Source organism: Pseudorca crassidens, chromosome 1, assembly GCF_039906515.1.
Source record: "Pseudorca crassidens isolate mPseCra1 chromosome 1, mPseCra1.hap1, whole genome shotgun sequence".
NCBI lineage: Eukaryota > Metazoa > Chordata > Mammalia > Artiodactyla > Delphinidae > Pseudorca > Pseudorca crassidens.
The window spans coordinates 136455772-136476336 of NC_090296.1; positions in this window are offsets into that span (position 1 = coordinate 136455772).

A 20565-nucleotide genomic window follows, 5' to 3' on the forward strand; every position below is an offset into this window, starting at 1 on the left:
TTTAACATAGAAAAATTCAATATTATAAAGATATAATTTTCCTAAAAGTATTTATAGTTTAAATATAATTCAAATCAAAATTGCAGTACAATATTTAATGGCACATGACATGTTGATGCTAAGAGAAAATATACAAAAATAGTCACAGAAATTTAGCAAACAAGAACATCAATGAGACCTTACTCTATTAGATTGCCAAACATACTGCAAACTTATAATAAAACTGTGGTAGTCGCAAAGTAATAGAAAAATATATCAGTGAAAGAGAAAATATGAAAAACAGACCCATGTGCATATGATCATTTACTTATGAAAAAATTTACATTTTAAATTAATGGGAAAAGGAAAACCATTTAATAAATTTTGAATTGGATGATTGATTAGATCCTTAAGGAAAAACAGAATTCAAGGTAACCCTCTACTTCACAGCAGAAAAAAAAAAAATTTAGGTGTACTAAAGAAGTACATGCATTTGAAACTATAAAAATATTAGAATAAAGTTCTGTACTCTTTTTACAGTTTTACATGTACCTGAAGTGTACCAGAAAACTTAGGAGACTATTATAATGACAATATAAAGATAACAAACGTATGGGTAAGAAAAGACTCCATAAACAAAAAGCAAGTTCCAGTTTGGAAGAATTTAATATATTAAACTAAGTATTATTACCCAGAATATATGAAGAGCTAATACACATCATTAAAAGGATAACATACCTCTCTGATACAATTCTTTACACTGAACTAAAATAACTTTTTTGTTGTTTATTTTTGATTATAAATATCTGAATAACTTCTCTCTTTATAAGATTAAACCAATCAGGATAACACTTATGTGAGGCTCTCCTTTCACCTTTCACAGACTCCCTATTCCCCCCTTCTCCCCTGACCCCTAGAAATATCAGCTTTCTACAATTTGCTATACATCCTTCCAAGTGCTCTTTGGTAAATTTATATATACATTTATATATATATATATATATATATATATATATATAGTCTTCTTTGCATATAAGCATACATTCATTGCTTGCTGACTTTTGTCTTTTTTTCCACTTAACATATCTTGGAGGTCTTTCCATGCCAGGCATTTTTAAGGGATGCCTAGAATCCTATGGTACAGACACATAAAAACATAGGTAATCAATTATCTAATTATCAATTATCAATTATCAATTATCTAATTATCTAATTGGACATTGAGGCTATTTGTAGTGTTTCACTATTACTGACAAATCTACTTTGAATATACTCATGAACAAATGTTTCTGTGCCCATGGTAGTAGTTCTTTACAACAAATTTCTAGAAGTGAGATTGCTGGGTCCATTCACATTTGAGAGTACAAAACTTCCTGCCAATCCCTATCAACAATATATGACCATGTATCCTTGCCATACTCTGCTTATTAATATTTTGGTACTTATTGTCAATATGGGGAACAAAAATTGATTAGTTTCTTTATTTGTTTTTGTCTATGACAAGTGTTTCATAAACATGTTGTTTTATAATTATGTTATTTTACTGTTTCATACATTTACTGTTAATTTTTCCTGAGAATTCACTGTTCATGTTTTGCTCTTTCTTCTATGGAATTTCTTACTGATTTGTAAGAACGCTTTGTATACTAGAATGTTAGTGTTTTGTCTCAAATCATTACAAATATTTTCTCACAGTGAATTTTCAAAGACAAGTAGGAGTTTATTAGGGGATAAAGAGAGCATATTTAGGCATGAAGAAATTTTTGATTACTTAATTGAATCAGGGAGTTATATAATGCATTTAATTTGCATCAATTCAGGTTAAAGCTTTTATATGTGGAGACAGACTTACCCAACTATGAATACAAGACAGTTTCTTTAGTCATCTTGAACTACACCTCCAAGACTTATAAAGTAGAAGAGCAAGGCATATGGCTGCCTACACTGTATTGCCCACACTATGAAACGTCTGAACAATTTGACCTACTCAAAAATAATAACTATCATCTGTCTGCCATGTTCTCTATAATTTCTTTCAATAAAGTTGTATGTGTGTGTGTGTTTGGAGAGGGAGGTTTTGTTGAACTGAAAATGGGAAGGGAAGATGGGAAGGTGATTAAAGCAAGGTACCCAGGGGCATGCTGCTAACATTTGAAGGATTACTGATGTCTGGCATTGACAGTTGCCCAAATGTTTCCACATATGTCTTAATCCTCAAAGGTGACATTTTGAGAAGTATAAGGCCAGTCTGTTCTCTTATATGATATTAAATGACTTGTCCAAGCTCAAGAACTGGTAAGGAGGAAGCCTCTTTCCTTCCCCCTCCTTCTTTTCTATCTCATATGCTTATAAAGGTAACTGCTTAACTGTTAGAACATCTTCTCTTTATTTTTTTTAATAGAAATTTTTGTTGATCAGTTTAGTGGATTGATAATCATAGTTACCATGTAAGCATAAGAATGTGACACAGCTTTATTTGTTAACCCATTCAAAATATGCTTCTTCATCACCCACTATGTGCAAGATACAATGAATAGAGGAGAGAAAACTAAAGAAGTCTTTTGCCTTGCCCTCAAGGAGTTGACCTATGAGGCAGAGAGTGTTTCCTTGGCTTGGTCCTGAGTTTGGTTTCAGCCCAAAATATGGCATCTACCATTTAGCAGCAAGGCTATAAATATATTTTTAGTCAGTGGGACTCAGATGTTGGATTTAATGGATCAGTTATAACAATAAGAAAGATGAAAATAATTAGTAATTGACACACAGTTGACTGTCAACATTCTAATTTAGCAAGTAAGGCTATTTAAAAACTACTAATCAGATAGCAGTAGTAAATATATATGGACCCAACTTTGGAAAACCTAAATATTTAAAGTCCTTTTCTTGTATTTCTGTCTATACAATAATAGTAGGGAACTTCAATACAATACTAATACAATAATAGTAGAGGACCTCAATAGCTCACTTTCAACATTGGATAGATCATCCAGACAGAAAATTAATAAGGAAACAGAGGACTTGAATAATATATAGACCAAATGTACCTAATAGATATATACAACACATTACATCCACTAGCACCAGAATACACATTCTTCTCAAACTCTCAGAGAACAGTCTCCAGGATAGATCATATGTTGGAACACAAAGCAAGTCCTACTAAATTTAAGAAGATTGAAATCAAATTTAGTATCTATTCTGACCACAAAAATAAGAAACTAGAAACCAAAAACAGAAGGAAAACTGAAATACTCATAATGCATGTAAATTAAGCAATGTACTCTTTAACAGCTAATAGGACAAAGAAGAAGTCAAAAGAAAAATCAAAAAGTATCTTGATCATAATAAAAATGAAAACACAACATAAAAACTCATGTGGTGCAGCAAAAGCTGTACAAAAGCTAACAAGTAGATAGAGGTATATACTTAAATTTAAAAAAAAAGAGAAAAATTTCATATAAACAACTTTACACTTCAAGAAATTACAAAAAGAACAAACTAAGATGAAAATTAACAAAAGGAAGGAAATAATGATTACAGCACAAATAAAGAAATGAAGACTAGGAAGACAATAGAAAAAAATCAAGGAAATTAAATTATTTTTTTTGAAAGGTAAAGAATATTGACTAACCTTTAGCTAGGCTAACCAAAAATAAAGAGAGAAGACTCAAATAAAATTATAAATAAAGCAGGAGAGATTACAACTGACCACAGAAATACAAAGGATCATAAGAGGCTATTATGAACAATTATATGCCAACAAATTAGATGACCTAGAAGAAATTAATAAATTCCTATAGTATACAACCTTCCAAGGCTGAATCAAGAAGAAACAGAAAATCTAAATAGATCAATAAAGACCAAAGAGTTTGAGGCAGTAACCAAAAACCTCCCAAGAAAATTCCAGAACCAGATGGTTTCCCTGGTGAATTCTATTCTAAAGAAGAATTAACATCAATTTTAATCAAATCATAACAAAAAATTGAAGAGGCAAAAACACTTTTGAATTTATTTTATGAGGCCAGCATTACCCTGACAGCAAAGCCAGGTAAGCACGTTACAAGAAACAACTTTGGATTTTTAGGCCAAAATCCTAAAAAATATAAATGAAAAAATTCTGAATAAAATTTTAGCAAATCAAGTTCAACAGCACATTAAAAGGATCATACACCATGGTTAAGTGGGATTGATCCCTGGGATGCAAGTTTGGTTCAATATATGAAAATCAATAAAGGTAATATTCCACATTAATAGAATGAGGAATAAAAATTATATGATCCTCTTAGTAGATGCAGGAAAAAGCATTTGACAAAATTCAACACCCTTCCATGATAAAAGTTCTTAAAAATTGGGAACAGAAGGATATATGTGAGCATATAAAGTCTGTATATGACAAACCCATAACTAACAAAATCAATGGTGAAAAGCTGAAAGCTTTTCCTCTAAAATCAAGCATGAGACATGGGTGCCCACTGTCACCATTCCTACTCAACATAATAGGAATGGAAGTCCAAGCCAGAGCACTTAGGCAAGAAAAAGAAAAACACCCAAATCAGAAAGGAAGAAATAAAATTGTCTCTGTCTGTGGATGGCATGATCTTATATATGTAGAAACCCTAAGGATTCCACCAAAAAATTTTTAGAACTAATAAATGATTTCAGTTGTTGAAGAATGCAAAATCAACATTCAAAAGTCAGTTGCATTTCTATACATTAACAATGAAATATCTGAAAGAAAAAAACAATCCAATTTATAATAGCATAAAAAACAATAAAATACATAGGAATAAACTTAACCAAGGAGGTGAAAGACCTGTACACTGAAAACTATAAAACACTGATGACAGAAACTAAAGAAGAAACAAATGAAAAGATATTTCTTATTTGCACAGAAATAGGAATAAACAATCCTAAAATTCATATGGAACCACAAAACAATTTTGAGAAAAAAGAACAAAGTTGGAGACATCCCACTTCCTGTTTTCAAACTATACTACAAAGCAATAGTAATCAAATCAAAAGTATCGTACTGGCATAAAACACACACACACATAGAACAGTTGAATAGAATAGATAGCACAGAAATAAATACACAGTCAACTAATATTTGAAAAGGGAGCCAAGAATACTCAAGGAAAAGACAATCTCTTCAAGAGGCGATGCTGGGAAAACTAGGTATTCATATGCAAAAGAATGAAATTGGATCCCTACCTTATATCACTCACAAAAATTAACTTAAAATGGGTTAGAGACTAAAATATGTAATCTGAAACTGTGAAAATCCTGAAAGAGAAAATGGAGAAGCTCCTTTACATTGATGTTGGCAATGAGTTTTTAGATATAACACTAAAAGCACAATCAAAAATGGCAAAATTAAACAAGTGGGACTACATCAAACTAAAAAGTTTCTGTACAGCAAAATAAACAATCAACAGAATGAAGAAAAAACCTACTGAATGGGAGAAGATATTTGCAAGCCATATATTAGATAAGATGTTAATATCCCAAATGTATAAGGAACTCATAAAACTCAATAGTAAAAAAATTTAAAAAAAAATTAAACCTGATTAAAAAATGAGCAGAGGACTTGAATAGACATTTTTCCAAAGACAGGCAAATAGCCAACAAATATATGAAAAGGCACTCAAAATTACTAATCATTATGGAAATACAAATCAAAAGCATGCTAAGATATTCCCTCACACCTGTTAGAATGACTATTGTAAAAAAAGAAAGAGATAAGTGTTAGTAAGGATGTGCATAAAAGAGGAACCTAGTGCACTGTTGGTGGGAAAGTAAACTGGTGCAGCCACTATGAAAAACAGTATGGAGTTTCCTCACACAACTAGAAATAGAACTATCCTATGATCCAGTATATATATATATATATATATATATATATATATATATATATATATATATATATATATATATATATACACACACACACATATATATATATAAAATATTCCATTATATATGTAATGGAATAGTGTTCAGGCATTAAAAAAAAAAAAAGAAAGAAAGAAATCCTGTCATTTACAATGACCTGGATGGACCTTGAGAGAATTATGCTAAATTAAATAAGTAAGACAGAGAAACATGAATTCTGTATAATTTTTCTTATACATGGAATCTAAAATAAAAAGTCAAACTTATAGAAGCAGAGTAGACTACTGGTTGCCAGTGGTTGCAGGGGGTGGGTGGTGGAGAGATGTTGGTCAAAGTGAAACTTCCAATTGCAAGATGAATAAGTTCTGGGGATTGAATGTACAGCATGGAAACTATAGTTATCAATACTGTATTACATGCTGGGAAATTGCTGAGAGTCAATTTTTATTTGTTCTTGTCACACACACACACAAAAAATTGTAATTATGTGAGGTAATGGATGTGTTAACTAACCATATTGTGGTAATCATTTTGCAAGATACATTTCAAATCATCACATTGTACATCCTAAACTTAAACAAAGTTACATGTCAATTGTATCTCAATGACATTGGAAAGAAAGATAAAATGCAGGAGCAAGCTGAAAAAATTTTTAAAAACCCTATTATTCGTACAAGCGGGATAAAAAAGAAAACTATCACATGATCATATCAATAGATGCAGAAAAAGCATTGGACAAAATCTAACCCATTTATGATAAAAACTCTAAACTAGGAACGGAGAGGAACTTTCTCAACTCGATAAAGGCTATCTGGAAAAAAACCTCAGCTAACATTATACTTAATGTTGAGAAACTCAAAGCTTTCCTACTAAGATCATGTATAAGTCAAAGATGGCCCTGCTTACCACCACTTTTCAACATCCCACTAGAAGTCCTTACTAATTTCATAAAGCAAGAAAGGGAGTAAAAAATACACAGATTGGGAAGGAAGACAAAAATTGTTTTTGTTTACAGATCACATGATCATCTATGTAGAAACTCTGAAAGAATTGACAAAAACAGAAACACCTAGAACTAATAAGTGATTAAAACAGTATCATAAGATATAAGATTAATATACAAATTTCAATTGATTTCTTATATACAAACAATGAATAACTGGTATTTGAAGTTAAAAACACAATGCCATTTACATTAGCACCCCCAAAGATGAAATACTTAAGCATAATTCTAATAAAATATGTTCATGACCTCTATGAGGAAAATGACAAAAGTCTGATGAACAAAATCAAAGAAAAATTATATAAACAGAGAGATAGTCCATGTTCATTTTATTGCGCTTTGCAGATATTACATCTTTTACAAGTTGAAGATTGTGATAACCGGCATCAAGCAAATTTATCAGCACCATTTTTCCAACAGCATTTACTCATTTTTGTGTCTCTATGTCACATTTGGTAATTCTTGCAATGTTTCAAACTTTTTCATTATTATCATATTTGTTATGGTTATCTGTGATCAGTGATCTTTGATATTACTATTGTAATTGTTTTGGGGTGCCGCAAACCATGCCCATATAAGACTGGGAACTTCATAGATAAATGTTGTCTGTGTTCTGACTGCTCCATCAACTGGCTGCTCCCCCATCTCTCTCTCTCTCCTTGGGCATCCCTGTACCTTGAGACACAACACTATTGCAACCAGGCCAATTAATACCCCTACAATGGCCTCTAAGTGTTCAAGTGAAAGGAAGAGTCACATGTCTCTCATTTTATATCAAAAGCTAGAAATGATTAAGCTTGGTGAGGAAGGCATATAGAAAGCCAAGATAGTCAGGTAGGAAATTAAAAGTATAACTCCAGTGAATACCTGAATGATAAGAAAGCACATAGACTTATTGCTGATATGGATAAAGCTTTAGTTGTCTGGATAGAATATCAAACCACCTACAACATTCCCTTCAGCCAAAGCCTAATCCATAGCAAGGCCTTAACTCTCCTCAATTCTATGAACACTAAGAGAGGTGAGGAAGCCACAGAAGCAAAGTTTGAAGCTAGCAGATGTTGGTTCATGAGGTTTAGGAAAGAAACTGTCTTTATAACATAAAAGAACAAAGTGAGGCAGCAAGCTGATGTAGAAGCTACTGCAAGTTATCCAGAAGGTCTAGCTAAGATAATTAAGGAAGGTGGCTACACTAAACAACAGATGTTCTATGTAGACAAAACAGCCTTCTATTGGAAGAAGACACCATCTAGGACTTCTATAGCTAAAGAGGAGAAGTCAGTGCTGATTCAAACTTCAAAGGACAGGCTAACTGTCCTGTTAGGGTCTACTGCAGCTGGTAACAAAGTTGAAGTCAATGCTCATTTACCATTCTGAAAATTCTAAGGCCCTTAAGTATTATGTTAAATTATTCTGCTTGTGCTCTATAAATGGAACAACAAAACCTGGATGACAGCACATCTGTTTACAAAATGGTTTACTGAATACTTTAAGCCTAGTATTGAGATCTACCACTCATTAAAAAAAAAAAAAAGATTCCTCTCAAGGTATTAGTGCTCATTGACAATTCACCTATTTTCCCAAGAGCTCTGATGGAGATGTACAAAGAGATTAATGTTGTTTTCATGCCTGCTAACACAACATCCATTCTGCAGCCTATGGATCAAGGAGTCATTTTGACTTTAAAGTTTTATTATTTAAGAAATACATTTTGTAAGGCTATAGCTGCCATAGATAGTGAGTGATTCCTCTGATGGATCTGAGCAAAGTCAATTTAAAACCTTTTGGAAAGGATTCACCATTCTAGTTGCCACTAAGAACATTTGTGATTCATGGGAAGAGGTCAAAATATCAACATACACAGGAGTATAGAATACGTTGATGCCCATCTTCATGGATAATTTTGAGGGGGTTAAGATTTTAGTGCAGATGTGGTAGAAATAGCAAGGGAACTAGAATTAGAGGTGGAGCCTGAAGATGTGACTGAATTGCTACAATTTCATGATAAAATTTGCACAGATAAATTGCTTCTTATGGATGAGCAAAGAAAGTGGTTTCTTGAGATGTAGTCTACTCCAGGTGAAGATGCTGTGAAGATTGATGAAACAACAACAAAGGATTTAGAATATTACATAAACTTAGTTGATAAAGCACCAGCAGAGTTTGAAAGGATTGACTCCAAGTTTCATGGAAATTCTACTGTAGGTAAAATGCTATCAAACAGCATTGATCTACAGAGAAATCTTTCATGAAAGGAAGAGTCAATTGATGAAGCAAAATTTATCGTGTCTTATTTTTAAAAAATTTCCAAAGCCACCCCAACTATGATGTCCCTCAGTAGGCAAATGGATATATAAACTGTGATACCTCCAGAGAGTGGAACATTATTCAGCATCAAAAAGAAATGACTTATTAAATTATGAAAACATATGGGAGGACTTTAACTGCATATTACTAAATGAAAGAAGCCAATCTGAAAAGGCTACATACTGTATGACTCCAACTCTGATATTCTAGAAAGGGCAAAACGATGAAGACAATAAAACGATCAGTGGTTGATAGGGGTAGGCATGGGGGAGAAAGATGAATTGGCAAAGCATAGAGGAGTTGGGGGCAGTGAAAATACTCTGTATGATGTTACAACAATGAATATAGATTTATAGATTTATCCAAACTCATAGAGTGTACCTTACCAAGAGTGAATGAGCCCTAAGATAAATAATGAACTTTCGGTAATTACAATGTGTCAATGTAGAGTAATCCTCAGTAAAAAAAAAAAAAAAAAAAAAATACCATTCTGGTGAGTAATGTTGCTAATGGGGGAAGCCATGCATGTATGGGGCCAGGGGTATATGGGGAATCTCTGTACCTTCCTTTCAACCTTCCTACAACTGCTCCAAAAAATTGACTTTAATTTTTAAAAACTATTATCTACTATTACTGTTATTTTGAAATAGTCTCCTCCAGAACTTGGGAGGAAAGGGCAAGTTGGTCCTCACTCCTAGCCAGTGGCTGGTTTAGCTTGTCTTCTGGCCTATGTTCCTTCTACAGGGTAAAGATTTTGCCAGCACTTATTTGGAGACTGGGCCTGCTCTGCCCATCTCTGTCCACATTCAGACTACTGAAGATTCACTCAAATATCTGGATCTGAAGGTTTGAAGGCCCAAATTACATAGCTTTTCTTTCTACTTTAATAAATATAAATGCACCTCTTGGTTAGTCTTCATAGACACAGGACCTGTGGAAGACATCTGGATTGATTAGCCAAGTTATACACGAGAGTGTATGCCTTAAAATTCAACAAAATGTACATTTGTATTATGTGTTTTCATGTGTTATGCTTAGTAATAAATGTGGGGCTTTTTGGTATCTGATAATTGGATTAAAAACATCAAATATATTTCTATGAGTTCATGGTGGCACTTAAAAAACCAAAATCTTAAGAACAAGAAATCTCACTGGTCACTTTTAGAAATTGTTAACAAAAATTTCTTTATTCTGAAAACTAGTGTTTAATAAAATGTTGAATAAACAGTATTTAATAAAATGTGACCAAAATTTCCTTTTAGTTTGTGCCTAATAAGCTTAGATCCAGCCTGAAGAAATGAGGCTAAACTAGGCAGCACTGATTAAGTCAACTCGGCTCATTCATCTCATGACTCATGCAATGATGAGATTTATGAAAAGGACCCTAACAGTACCAGGGTTCTGCCTTAAGGAGTCACTATGGCCAGATAGGGCTGCAACCCTTGTCTGGTTGATTTCTCCTCTGGAGCCATGAAGGCAGACCCTAAAAAGAAAAGTGGAGAAGCAGAATTAACCAAGAAGTGTAACAGGCAAGGGCTCGTCTCTAAATCACATTCATCCAGAGAAAGCTCTTAGCAGCGAGATTAGCAAACTTTCAAGGTATCCACCATCAGGTGACAAGTGCTCTAGAATGGGCAACATGCTAGAAACTCATGCATAGAGAACCAGTTTGATCTGGTTAAAAATATGTCATTTCAGGATCTTCATCTCTAATATCATCAGTATACAAAACCCAGAGCACTAAAATTATAATGCCAGTTGGTAGAAAAGTTAATAATAAAAATAATAATAATACAGATGTGAGACCAATGATAAAATCATCAACAGCAACGACTCTCAGATTATGTGTATGCTTCCTCTGTGCCAAGCTCTGTGATACATGCCTTGTTGAATTCTGACAAACACCAGTGATTTTCCTCACTTCACATGTGAGGTAACCGGTGACCACAGATAAGTTAAGAAGTCTTCTAATAAGTGGAAGACATGGGATTTGAGCCTAGCAATGTCTGGCTCAAATCTTGTGTTAATAAACACTGGACACACTCCTTCTATCAATTACAACCTCAAGAAGATGTTGCAAATTATGAGAAAAAAAAAAGTTGGCATTTTATTTCCAATGATAAAAAAATCATTTCTTCAAGGAACAGGCCCTGCACTTAATCAGTATTTGCCACATGCCATCAAGCTCATTTTCACAGTGGTAATATCTATTTAACAACCAGGGATAAAAGTGATCATCTTTGAAAATGAGGCCACAATCCAGTTAAAATAAAAATGTCTGATGCAAGGTAAGCTTTAATTTAATTTAAGTTTTGGAAAACAGCTTGCCCAAAAATGACTTTTGCAAGTCACGTACAGTATTTCAATCTGTCATTTCATATTGACCTTCACAGGCCTGAAATAAATTGCACTGGACTTGTGAAGCTTGTGAGAATGATATTAAAGTTGGTAATATTTTAAAAATCTTATTTTATATCCACTCTCATTTTAACTTCACTGTGTACAATTCTTAGGAGCAGTGATTTTATAGAGCATTCTTAGATATCTACCAGTTTTCTCATTAATTAGAATTTATGGAAGTTGATTCAATAAATCACTGTAAAGGTAGAATGTCTATTCAAGTAAAATGCAGAGAATCACATATTCAGAAGAATAGTCCCTGCAATATTTCGATGCTAAGTAGTAGGTTTTATTTTAAGGTTTTAAGAAAGTGTGTTTAAGGCCTAGCACTCAGTGTATTAAAGTTTGCAAATGCAAGTAGAATTCAGAATAACTTACTGTAATTAAATCTTACCTGGTTGAATATAACTCTTCTATAATCTACTTCTCCTATTTTAATTTTCACTTTTCAATAACCTCATAATAGAAATTAGTCTTCTTTAATGTGTGGCACCTTTTGCTTTGTTGGCCAATGTGGAACTCAATTCTGCATCATACATTCTGCCTATTTCACTTTATAGTCAGACATTCTCTACTAAAGTTGGGAATAATCAATTGTTGAAATAATTAATAACATGTTACTTCAAAAAATAGCATTTAAACAATATAAATATTAAAGTGATGTTAAGCAAACACTAGGACATGTGGTACACATAATTAGAATCTTCTAGAAAGGTGGAAAATTATACACTATAGTACTTTAGTATTTCTAAGTAAAAAGTTTCTAAAACTACAAAATGCTTTATAATCACAAATAAAATAATAAAACTCTTCTATTGGAGTTTATGTCTTTCATTTTCATTTTAATAGATTATCTTAATTACCTTATCATCTATTTGTATTTTTTAAAAAATAACCCCAAATTGGCTTCTCAATAAAGATACCTGTAAAACTGGAAAGGAAAATATTTTCCACCCTAGAATTTTAGTCCAAGCAGACTACCAGTTAACAGGGTGTATAAAACAAGAATAATTTTAGACTGCAAAGATTCCCCCATCTCTTTATAGCCAGCCATAGGGAGGATGGGCTCCACATATATGAGACTAAACCAAGAAAAAGAAAGAAAAGAGATACAAAAAATAGGAGACCCAGCATAGGAGACAGGTGAAGCATCTCACAACAAGATAGTTATGAGGGAGAGCCTGGAATGACAGCTGTGCCCAGATAACAAGGGCAGCTGGTCTAGTGGGAGGTAGAAGTTTCCAGAATAAAAGCATAGACAGAGTAACTGAAGTATATAAATGTCTTGAAAGGAGATTCAGAGATTGCCAGAGAATTTAGTGATGATCTAGTGGCGACTACCTAGAAAGTAAGTAAAAGAAAAAAATAAATAAATTAAAAACAAAGCAATTATTAACTCTAGGAAAAACAGAAAATGTTCGAGAAAAGGTTATTTTATTCCCCAGCACAGCCCTCAGTAGAATTTATTAGTGATACTACACACTGAACATTAATAAAAAATGCAACATAACTGTATTAAGAATATTAAGAACATGAGTATAGTTGGGGACAGGGGTAGTAAAGAAAGACAAATTGTGATATTCTTTTGTGTAAAATCCATAGATAATACCCCAAATTAAAATAATACTAAGAAGAAGAAGAAGAAGAGGAAGAAGTTGTTAAGAAGTAGCAATACAAACATGTTACTTACAGATATGGAAGTGAATTCTGAAGAAATACAATAGAAATGTTGGAGGTAGTTGCCTTTAGGAAACGGGAAATGAGATGAAGGGTAGAATCAGGGATGGTCATTCTTAATATTTTAGAATTAGATGTTTGAAACTATTGTTGGTATAACTATACTACATATAATCTGCATTGTATATAAATGCATTTTATATAGGAGAACAAGTTAGAAAATCCAAAATTTAGTTTGTAGAGAATCATCAAATTTCAAGACATTCGATAATGTCTTGAAAGAATTCTTAATAAGCTACGCTATCATTCTATCAATAACAAAATACATGTTCTGTATCATATAACTTCCTTTTGAAATTTATATAGAATTTACATCTAACACAGTGCATGTTTTTAGGTCTCATGTGCATTTTATCAGTCAGTTAGCCCTGATGATGCATAAAAGCACGTGAGCCAGGCTCTTCAAACTTGGTTTTACTAGCACAATGGAATCATAATTTTCTGAATGAAATATATAAAAAGAAACACTTTGAGGTTTTAAGAGTAGAAAACCATAGCACAAGATCTGCTTTAATTAAAATCACTTAATATTATAAAGTTCATAATTTCCATTTGATGTACATTCTAAATGATGCATTTATGCATTTATGCATTTAATTCAAAAACCAGACTGGGGACCGTTCATCAAATACTCATCATATGGACATTCAGAGATGAATGATGTAACCAAGGTGTCTGCCTCATGAGTCTGCTCATTCAGTAAGTACGATATTCTAAAATTCTCAGAAAAATGCTAAAATTCCCTTATTTATATTTTTATGTTCCTCAGGCAAACCATGTTCTCAAGTTAAGATCACTAGATCAGTCTCTTTAATTAAAGGTAAGAAATCTCCTTCAATTTAGGTGCAGTTGATTAGAGTGAGAATAGGATGAAAATGGACAGCTCTATATTCATGAAAAGACTTTTCCAAAGTATTCTTAATACATCTTATTGGAACCTATTTCCTCTGGAAATAATACCAAAATGGGAGCAGCTAATATATTAAGAGTGTGTTTGGTGTTCCTGGGAACCTATAGCTTATTTATTTTCTATTGTCTAAAATCACACGTGTGTATTTGGATATGCAAATATATTCAGATCATGTTTTGTGTCTAAAAGAATTAGTAGTGTTGTCAATTGGTGTAGTTAGAAGTTTTTCTTTCCTTACTCCTTTCTGAAGGCACATAGAGCACTAAAAATACAGACGTGTGCCCAGATGTTTCAGGCAGCCTATGTTTCAGCATGAAATTCGATATTGGATGGTATATTATTTTCTCATTCCCATCAACATTTTTTGCATGGACTGCATTATGCATAGCCTAGGATTTGGGGGAGGAGGTGTACAAATTAATTCTCATTGCTATGAACAATTTGCTTCCAGGTAAAATGCCAAGAAAAAGAAAAAAAAGACTTTTGCAATAAAGTCATTTCAATATGAATCTATTAAAATCTATTCAAATAAAGAGCTTTGAGAAAATAAACTTTTTAAAAACATTATTTTGAAACAAATATAACATTTTCAAAATAGACAAACATAGACAAGCTCTGTCTTGGGCATGTTACTGCATATGTATGACTTTCTCATTTCAAAAGAAAGGGACCTTTTTGTAAATGCCCTTTTCTAAAATGTGGCAGAACAATTTCCGTTGCAAAGTAGGTTTCGCACAGTTTCTGCGATCATACCTAAATTATTAATTTTGTTAATCAGTATATTCCCTTCACAGGTATTGTAGAGGGAGACTGGTCCCACTCCCTGTTCAAACTTTCACACAATATTAATTAGTAAATTTTTATTTTTTAAACGAAAACAGTATTAAACCCAGTCAATGCTCACTTGTCTTATATAAGATCTATGATGCAAAGTACTTATAACAAAAAAATTGGTATATTTCACTACAGTTTGCACAAAGGAATTTGGTCTATAGTTCCACTACATATACAATTTGAATTTTATAACTGAAGAGTTCCCCTCCCCAAACCCACTACAAATAATTTTTTGGTTGTATAATTAGAACACCTGCCTCAAATCCTTTGAAGGTTTTTAGTTCATTTCTTGGAGAAGCGTTCTGGCTGTTTCTTTTCTAATCAAAGTTACTTTGGTAAATTGTTTTTCAACCAGACCTCGGAATATTAGCTAAGGCTGGCTATGGCCTTGTCACAATTTGAATATTAACAGTCATAGTTTTACAGCCGCTCCGTGTTGAGTAATGCACTGTAACTCCCACAATTCAGTCGTCGTCGTTTCTTCCCTTCCTCAGCTGGCCCTGGCCCTTGGAATGTTTGCGGGGTGTCACCGTGGATGTGCTCAGAGCAGAGTTATATGGCATCATTTGGAGAAACATTGTGTTAATAAGCAGAGTTCAAGGGCAAAGGATATAAACGGAGCAAATTACAAGTCTGAACAGATATATAGCTTTTGTTAAAAGGGACATGGGCTGCTACTTTATTTACTAGGCACTGGTGCACTTGCAGAAGGTGTCAGAATGCATGAAGGCATTTTTAAACAATCACATCACAGTTTAAGAAAACAACACAAATTTTCAGGCTAGAAAGAAAGGCAGTACAAAGATCAATGAGCTTGGGTTTCCTAATGGGAGAATATGATTTGCTCTAAATTACCTAAAATTTCTGGGGTAATTTCACCGATGATAATATCATTTTATGTGCCACCATGAAGGGATAGCAGAAGCCTGCTGGAAACCTAAATTCAATAGATCATCTCAAACTGCACCCTGGCCCAATTTTGTCCAGGATTTCTTGCTGTGATTATTGTGCTATGATTATCTTAACCAGGGGTTACCACCTTAGTTCAAAATTAACATCATGAAAGAGTGATTTATAAAAATGCTATATTTTATTTTTATATGTGGAGGGCCTCAGGGCTACCTCAATAATGAAATAAAAAGGGAACCAAAAATTCAAAAGAAGGGAAGCCAAAAATATTTTTTTTAAAAAAGGAACAGAAGGACTTTATTAATAATCGAAAAAGAAATAATTTTCATCTGCTAATTACCAAATATTTAAATTAATATTCTTAGTAACACTGAGTATACTGTAAAATATGTGACCTAATACTTTCCTATTGGTAGGATGAAAGGCTATAACTTTTTTTTTCTTTTTTGGGAAAGTAGCTTGGAAACTATTACAAAACTATCAAAATGTCCATAAAGCATGGCCTATTTGTTCCATTTAAAAATTTATTTGAAATCAATAATTTCAAACATGTAAATTTTGCCTTAAGATGTCCCTTACTGTAGTATTTACTTTACTGAAATGTAGAAGCAACCTGAATATCCAACAATGGGGAAATGTTTAAGCAAATTTTATATACACTCCATGAAATATTATGTTATTATTAAAATTGATGAATAGGTCTATTCTCTACTAATATTAAAAATTATTTTGACATAATATTATATGAAACAGTCCCACAGGATTCAAACGTACTCACTCCTTTATAAAAGTATTTAAGCATCCAAACAAAAATTCAAAAAAGAAACATGCATGAACATGTGTGTACTTATTTACTTGCTTCTTTTCTTGTTTTGTATATGCTATCAGTGTAGCCTGATGATTTATTATGTTCCTTTAAATTTTTCTGTTTTCTAAACTTATAGTATTAAAATATAGTACTTAAAAGAGAAATGCATGTGGCTAAGTTCTTTCTCCCCCTCCTCACTTTTCAACACAATGAGATAAAGCACATCTTTGTCACATGATTCAGTCTCACTTACTGCTATTTTAAACGTGGCTTTCATTTTCTTGGTGGTGATAGTGGCGAAGCAGAGCGGGGTGGTTTATATTCTAAAGCACAATTAGACAAGGATAATATTTCCCTCACATATTAAAAAAAAAAAGCCACTATATTCTCCAAACTCTCCAACTATATTGTTCTCAGAAGTGACTGCATCAGCGTTCAGCCAGGACTGCCTTATTCCCTGACGTGAGATGTATTACCTTCGGCTCGGCAGCTTGTACAGGACGAAATACTCACGGTGAACCGACACGTCCTTCAGTTGCCAAAGAGCCTGGATGATACAATAGCTCTCTACCAGCCCCATTTCCATGATGCTTCAGGACATATTTTTTTCCTGTTATCCGCCTGCCTGCTTCAATCCCTGCTCTCAGGCTAATAAGTTTTAAAAAGGACACTTCTTAAATCGAATTCCCAAAACCATGCTCTGTCATCTTTTTGCAAGGATAAACAAAACATTCAAATTGCTCATGACTTTTAAACACGTAAGAGTCAGTCAAATTATGAAAATTTTACACATTCTAATGTGGAAACGATATCTCTAGAATATATCTTTCTATCTCATTTTATTCTTTTTGAAATAAAGTTTTGTTAAGCATATAATATCCAATTGTCTTATATTTTTATCCTTCAGAGAGCATCTAAAGTACATTGCCTCCCCCCCCCCATTATTTTAAACCTATTTTCAATGATTTTAATATTTCCTGAGATAAGAGGATGCAACTGTTCAGGTCTGATTTCATATTGTTTCTCAGATCCTGATAGGGCATCATTCACATACCACAAAAACAGGACTTTGAAACTGCAATTTGGGAAGGGGAGGCTTAGGGATGTTTTGATGGCGAAATGATTTGTCAAACAACAGTCCTAAATTACGCGAGGTTCTTCGCCCTTCACTTTGCCAGAGTGTGTTTTGCTTTCTCCCACAGAGATAGAATAGAAACTCATCTTCCAAACCTAAACATTCCAAGCCGGGTCCTTTTGTGCCTGCGTCTTGCACTCCCGGCTCGGTGCCGGCAGGCGCTGAGAGCGCGCGTATTTACATTCGCGGCGCCCCGCCGCTCGGACCCCGGCTGGGAGACAGGCCGTCCATCATCTGCCCCCCTGCCGCCGAGCTTGCTGCCTCTGCCAATCGGCCGGCAGGTGGGGCCGCACCTGAGGGACCGCCCGACGCATCCCTTCTCATGCCTCCGCTCTCCTCCTCGAGCCTTGCGGGGCTGGAGGTGCCTCTGCGAGCCCTTGCTTTCTCCAAAGCCAGAACCGGACAGGTACGCTCAGGTGACATGGACGGCGTGTGCTCTGAGTCCGCCGCTGGCGGACAGGGGGGCGGCAGGATCGCTGGGGGATTCGTTTTCCCTTAATGCACACGCTGCTTTGGATTGTGTTTGTGGACCCACGGGCCCTCACTGGGTTTAGTCTCTAAAAACTGGAAGAATTATGATGCTTGACTTTGGGAGGGAAGTGTAAGTGAAGAACACATTTAAGTGATAGAATTCGTTGCCTCTGGTCTGTTTCTGTGATAGTATGAAGTTTGCCAGTTAAGTCTGAACTCGATGTGATCTCTTGCACGCTTCAGGCAATATTCCCCCAAGACCTAAGTAAACAGTATTAACAAAGCACTAATAACTAGTCTCCATAGGGTGCAAAAACTACCCCAAACAAAACCTAACCTAGATCTTAAGGGCCATGAGAACAGATTGCAACAATTCAGAAAAAGAGCTGAACCTCAAATCACGGGAAATCTTTTCCAAATACTCAAACTAATTGTATTGCAAGCACCTTGCCTTTGTAGTTCTGAGTTCCTAGGCTGCTCTGTGAAGGCAGCTACAATTAGTCCTGCTAACTTGTTACGGTTTTTAAAATTGGACTCCATAATTCTTTCTGGTTTAAAGTATCCAAAACATCTACTTTATCATGTAATTTGAGAACAACTGAGGACAAGCAGAATGTCGACACCCTCCCCTCCCTTATATGTTCCAAGAGTGTCTATACAGTTGTCAGTTATGCCCAGACAAGGCCTTGGAACAAAACAGACAGTGCTGCTGGTGGCTTCAAGGCTTCGAGGTTTCTCAGAAAAAGCATATTTCTTAAAAAAAAAAAAAAAAAAAAAAAAAAAAAACCCAGTAACCACAGCAGCAAACATCACCCCCCAACCCTCCACCCCCGTCTTGCTTCTGAATCATACATCACGAAAATGAGAGAGAGCAGTGACTCCAGCTTTCCTGCCTTTAACAACTGGAACTGATAATGCCAAAAAGGAAGAGAAACAAACATTTGAGCCATATCGCTGCAGGGGGAGGGTGCATGTGGGTAGTTCCAGGTTTGCCATTTGTTAGAGACCTCCCAGGCCTAGGAAGCATCTCTCCTCAAAGTTAGTGGTTCTCAAGTCTGGCTTCTCAGGAGACTCACCTGGGGAGTTTTAAGAAAATACCAGTGTCCAGAGCAACATTCTGATTCTCTTGGTCTAGGGTGAGGTCTGGACAGAAGTACTTTGGAAAATCTTTCCAGTCATTGGAATGCACAGTTCTCCAGCTGCACATTCCAATTTTGTTCTGTTTTATGGGTTATATGAATGGGATTCATGGGGTATTATTCTGTTCTGTTTCATGGGATACAAGTGTCCCCTCTCCTTCATCCTTTACTCTCCCCCCCACAAACACAGCACAGAACCCACATTGGGTAAACAAAGTCTCTGTCTCTTTTCTTTGTGAATTAAAAAAAAAATGTTATTGAAATACAGTTGATTTACAGTATTGTGTTAGTTTCAGGCACACAGTAAAGTGATTCAGTTATATATATATATATTCTTTTTTTGTATTCTCTTCCATTATAGGTTATTACAAGATACTGAGTATAGTTTTTCCTTATCCATCACTCACTTCTATTCACATTCTGGTCTGTTCATTCTAGGTACTAAAAATGTATCATTCCTCATTTTAATACCTTGAGAGCAGGGTTTTTTGTTATTGATATTTTTATGTTTGCATTATTATATAAAATACTGGCTGGGGTGGGGAGGAATGGAGGGCAAGTGATAGACTTGCTGAGGAATTCTGAAGTCTAAAATATTTTCCCCAGAAAGTTCCACCTGCAGTTCGTGGCTTTTATTCATCTGCTTTAGGGCCACCTTGAGCCACCCCAGATCGCCGCCCTCCAACGTCTAGATCCACATTTTGTATGATCAGAGCATCCTTACTGTTCACCAAAGGGGAACTAGAGTTTCTCTTTCCCTGGGTTTTTTGTGCTCTCTGTGGCCAGCAGTGCAGCATTGCTGGATTATGTTGTACACTTTTCCTTGAGAGATAGATGATCTGTTCTTTGATTAGACACACTGACCTTTTACAGGTGTTGATCATTGATCTTGATCTGGGCTGGATAGAAAGCTCTTGACTCCGACAAGTTCCTCTGCTGCCAACAGCAGAGGGAAATTCAATTTCTGTGTCCACACAGCCACTGCAGCAGGATTTCTCCTCAATTAGGATTTCGCTCATTATTCTTTTAGTTTTACTAAGC